We start from the raw sequence: 6,000 nt of genomic DNA on the forward strand, positions 1-6,000 counted from the left end.
ACAGAGGCACGAGGCTCACTTTATAGTGAGCTCCAGGCAGTCTGGGCCACATAAAACAAACAAAAGAACTAGAAATAGCAAACGCGGTTTTGTTTCTGGCATGCTTATAGTTTTTTTTTTTATTTTTTGTGGCTGGTAAGAGGTAGTAATCTAACTGTAACTTTTTTTTAATTTTTAATTATTTATTTATTTATTTGAGAGCGACCGACACAGAGAGAAAGACAGATAGAGGGAGAGAGAGAGAATGGGCGCGCCAGGGCTTCCAGCCTCTGCAAACGAACTCCAGACGCGTGCGCCCCCTTGTGCATCTGGCTAACGTGGGACCTGGGGAACCGAGCCTCGAACCGGGGTCTTTAGGCTTCACAGGCAAGCGCTTAACCACTAAGCCATCTCTCCAGCCCCTAACTGCAACTTTTTCCATACAAATAAACAACTGTAGCTGCCCCACTGATGAGGAGACTCATCTTTATGGTCATGCTCTTAATCGTTTAGCTGCCCACACACTCATGGTCTGATTTCCAAGTTACCTGTTCCCTGACAAGATGCACGTGTGGCTGTCCCCCCACATGACTGTGCACTAGAGCCGACGTTACTGTAACGCCGAGGCACTGAGGCACTGACAGGCGAGCGTCGCTTACGATGGCCGCTGCAGCGGCATGAGTTGCATTACAAGAAATGCATCCTCAGGCGACCTCAGCATTGCGCCCACTCCGTCGAGCGGACTTACACGCACCTGCTGGTACGAGCTGCACCGGGCCGGCCCTGCATACGGTTTGCTTCCTCCCTCCCTGTCCCTTTTCATTTCGTTGCAGGAGGTTTCTCCCCCAGCAAGGGCCAGCAGCGCAGCAGGCAGTAGAAGCCATCAGAGTGGACAGCCGTATCTTTCCGCCAATCCATCTGAATGCATCTCACCTGAGGGAAGTTCTTTAACTTCTTGTTCATGAGGATGACTTCTGAATTTATTTTGGAAACATTTTTTATTTATTTACAAGCATGGAGAGGCAAAGAGAAGAGAGAGAGAGAGAGAGAGAGAGAGAGAGAGAATGGACATGCCAGGGCTCCACAGCCTCTGCAAACGAACTCCAGACACACGCTTCACTCTGTGCCTCTGGCTTTATGTGCATACTGGGGAACTGAACTCAGGTTGTTAGGCTTTGCAAGCAAGCATTTTAACGGTTGAGCCATCTTTACAGCCCTATATTTATTTTCTAATCTTCTCTTACTTCCTTATTTATTCCTTTTTTTGTTGTAGTGCTTGGCCTTGAACCCAGAGCATTGCACTTGCTAAGCGCACACTCTACCACTGAGCTCAGACTGTTGAAGTTTTTGTTGTTGTTTGGTTCGGTTTTTTTTTTTTTTTTCAAGGTAGAGTTTCACTGTAGCTCAGGCTGACCTGGAATTCACTTTGTAGTGTCAGGGTGGCCTTGAACTCTCGGCAATCATTCTACCTTTGCCTCCTGAGTGCTGGGATTAAAGACATGAACCACCATGCCCAGCCAGAAGGTTAAGTTTTAATGTTTCCTCTACCTCTTCAGACATGAGCCTCTGGTTTCTTCCTTAATCTGTTCATAACTTAATATACATAATATACATAACATAATATTCTATTAGACTATTACTATTAAAATCATTTTTCCATTCCTTGATTGCAAGTACAATTTTCTTATTTGGGACTTTTCCTTCTTTGTTGCTGAGAACTGCATATACCTCTCCTTATTCATCCTTATGTCCTTGACCAATTTTTATAACAAGATTATTCCAGCCTCATAAAAGGAATTGGAAAATTTGCCTTCTATTTTAGTCTTTGGAGCACATTATATAAGAGAAGAATTATTAGTTCCTTAGTATTTTATGAGAATAACTAATGAAACAGTTTGGGCCAGTGTTTTAGGGGAAAATATGTTGTTCTCTATTCAAATGTTTAAAGTCATAGGATTTAATGGCTCTTGGTATAGGTCTGGGGGAGTTATATCTTTCTATGAATTTGTCTACTTATCCTAATCTTTCAAATTTATTGGCATATATTGTCTCATGTTCAAAATACTCATTCAGGTTTAAAATGCAAATTCAGGTCTAAAATACACATAGTTACTACACTTAAAATTCCATTTTTATTTCTAATGTCACTTTTGTTGACTTTGCTGATCTTCAGGCTCTTTCTAGCTTTTTTTTTTTCCTTGAAAGAAATAATTTTAGGGAAAATTGATTTCCTGTATGATTTATTTTCGATTTCTTGAATCACCATCTCATTCTTTGACTTCAGGTTGTTCTTATTTCTTCTAATTCCTTAAGCTGTATGTTAATGTTGGGTACCTTTTTTTTTAAACTGCATACATTTAAGGATATTATTTTTGCTTGCAATGCCATTTTATAACCTCAAGGTTTTACTTTGTAAATATTATATTGTCATTCGTTTCTGGAGATGTCATTTCCACTGACTTAATTCACTTTAAAGCGTGGTTCCTATTATCATCTTGTAAAGGGTGCTTAGTGTTTCTTTTACTGATCCGTAGTTTTATTTAATTCTGGTGACAGAAGATTGATATCAGTAGATAATTTTCCTAACATCAACTTCTTAGCATTTGTGATACTTGTTTGATGGCTTATTACAGTGTTGCTGTAAACAATGTGAGCTTAAATGAATGTGAACTCTCTAAGTGATAAATACACTTTCTCTATATGTAATTTGAATCTCTTGTAGTCTTATTTATTATTTATGAATCTGATCTATAGTTGCTAAAAGAGAGCATTAGAATTGCCCACAAATACGTGGGCTTGCTTGCATCTTCCAACAGTTGTATCAAGGTTGCCTTATGTATTTTAGTGGTATTTGATAATTGCATTCAAGTTCAGGGTTAGCTGCCCTCTAGTGAAGTATTCCTTTGGTCTTTGAATAATGGCTCCCTTCATCTCAAGGCCTTTTGACTGGAAGTTCATTTTACTAACAGTATTACAGAAGTAGTCCTTTCAGTTAGCTTTTTTGTAGGGGGGTTCGTGGGGATAGGAGCTCACTCTACCCAGGCTGGCCTGGAATTCAATATGTAGTCTCAGGCTGACATCGAACTCACAGCAATCTTCCTACCTCAGCCTCTAGAGTGCTGGGATTAAAGGCATGCACCACCAAGCCCAGCTTGGTTAGCATGTCTGTAAGATGGTATCCAGTCTTAGTGTTTCAAATTTTTTCCCAATAAGATTTACTTACATGTTTTATTGTTGTTGTGTTTTTATTGTTTCTTGTTGCTTTGGTGCTTGTTCTTATTATTACTCTTTGTTGTGGTTCTAGGGACCAACTAAGGGCTCTGGGCATGCTGCACAGACGCTGTCTACCTCTGAGCTGTCGCCCCGGCCCTGGTAGTGTAGCAAATAGCTGAATTTGGTGGGATTATCTTAATCTAATGTAAGACTATCTGTTTGAAAAAAATTATTTACTTATTTGCAAGGAGAGAGAATGGGTGCACCAGGTCCTCTAGCCACTACAAATGAACTCCAGATACACACACCACCCTGTGCATCTGGTTTTATGTGGGTAATGGGGAATCAAACCTGGACGTTCGGCATTGCAGGGAAGTGCCTTAACTACTGAGCAATCTCTCCAGCCCTCATTTATTCTTATTACTTTATCTTATGCTTATTTTTATCTCTGGTCTCTTTTATAAATAATATTGCATTTTAATGCCTTTTATTCCTGTATTGAGATGGAAGCTATGTTGTGTATTTTATATTTTTATTATTATAGTAATTTTATTAAAATATATAATTATTAAGAAAAAAAGAAGAGCCAGGGTTCCTATTTGTACCTTTTTGAAGACTGCAAGAACCAAGACCTCTGAGCTCTGGTTGTGGTTACTCCTCCCCTCTGCTTGTTACTGCTGTACGTGTCTTTAGTTTCTCAATAGCCACATGATTATTGGTGTTAACAGTTTTTGTCGTTGTTGTCTTGTTTGGTTTGGTTTGGTTGTTTTGAGGTAGGGTCTCACTCTAGCCCAGGCTGACCTGGAATTCACTATGTAGTCTCAGAGTGGCCTCAAACTCACAGCGATCCTCCTACCTCTGCCTCCCGAGTGCTGGGATGAGAGGTGTGCGCCACCACGCGTGGCTTATTATTGGTGTTACTTTTGTTGTTGTTGTTATAGTGATGTACATAACCTTACTTTTTTCATTTCTTCATTATTTTTTGACAATACAGACATAATATATTTTTGCGTGTGTGTAGAGTACATGTGCTGTGGTGTGTGATGTGTGATATATACATGTGTGTGAAGAAGTGATGTGCTGCACACATACATGTGCAAAGACTAACAGAAGGCTTCAGGTGCCCTGCTCTTCTGCTCCTCTTCTACTTCCTGAGTCAAGGTCTCTCCTTCAACCTGGAGCTGACGTGTCCTCAGTTCGTGAGCCCAGTGACTGTCCAGTCTTTCCTAGCATGTTCGTTGTGTAACACACAGTGTCCACAGCTGGGTAAGACTGTTGATGACTTTCGTCCCTCAACAGCCTCTATAGCACCTTCCAGGGCTATGAAAGCTTAGCCAGCAGAGGAGGAAGATTGCAGCTCAGTTCCAACCTGGTTTTTCCACATCCTACAACTGAAGCAGGTGGTATCTTCAGTAATGAGGTCTTACCATCTGGTTGTAATGGGCCACCTATGGCCTTGGCAAAAGCCCATATTTCTGGGGAACCGCAGGGGCTTCCCTGACCAATAATTCATGGACTGGTATCCCACCCCCGGCACCAGGATTTGAATAACCTATGGCTTCTGGGAGCAGCATTATCCACCCATATAGGGTATCTTTGTCAAATAATTTTGTATAATCCTATTTTTAATTGGCTCACGAAGTAGTAGATGTCCATATGGCTATTTTCATAAGTCTTAGTTTTGATTCCTTCACCCCTTATTCCCCCACCTCTCTCCAACCCCTCAATGTTTATCCTAACTTGAGCATTCCCCCCCCAATATTGCCCACTCTACTGTCCCGCCACCTGCTCTCCTCGGTCCCCCAACTAAGCCCTCCTGCACCGTGCCTCGTGAGTGGCCCTGCTCTAGCTTCCTGGCCCCGAAGAACTTTACTTGAACCTAAACACAAAAAGCTAAGATTTCAAATCTAGGATCTATGTGTGAAAGAGAACATGCAACCTTTGTCATTCAGAGCCTGGGTTACCTCACTCAGTATACTTTTCCAGTTCCATCCATTTATCTACAAATTTCACAGTTTCATTTTTCTTTACAGCTGAATAAAATTCCATTGTTTATATGTACCACATGTTCTTTATCCAGTCATCAGTTGATAGGCATGTAGACTGATTCCATTTCCTTGCTATGGTGAATAGAGCATTGATGAAAGTGGATGAGCAAGCATCTCTGTGGTAGGATACTCAGGCCTTTGGGTAGCTCAGGAGTGGGATGGCTGGATCATATGGCAGTTCAATTTTTAGCTTTTTGAGAAACCTAAACATTGATTTCCATGGTGAATATATTAGCTTACACTTCCACCAACAGTGAATAAGGGATTCCCATTTCCCAGATCCTCACCAGTATTTATTTATTTTTTTCGGTAATGGCCTTCTGACTGGGATGGAAAGTAAACATTATTTTCATTTGTAGTTCCATGGTAGCTAAAGATGTTGAGAACTTTTAATCAATATTTATTAGCCAGTTGTATTTCTTCTTGTGTTCAGAAGCTTTCTAATTTCATGTGAGGATGCCATTTGTAGATTGTTGGCCTTACTTCCTGAGCAACTGGAGTCCTATTCAGCAAGTTATTCTATTTATTTATATCTTGAAGCATGTTCACTTCTTTTGTCTGGAAATTCAGAGTTCCATATCTTATGATGAGGTCCTTGAAGTTCATTTTTGTGCAGGGTAAAATATGGATCTAATATCATTCATATATATGGAGATACCGAATTTTTCCCAGCACTGTTTATTTAAGATGCTGTCTTTTATTTTGACAAGAGATCAGAAGACTGTAGCTGTGTTGTCTTATATCTGCATGCTTTATTCTT

Source organism: Jaculus jaculus, chromosome 17 (assembly GCF_020740685.1).
Source record: "Jaculus jaculus isolate mJacJac1 chromosome 17, mJacJac1.mat.Y.cur, whole genome shotgun sequence".
In the NCBI taxonomy this organism is placed as follows: Eukaryota; Metazoa; Chordata; class Mammalia; order Rodentia; family Dipodidae; genus Jaculus; species Jaculus jaculus.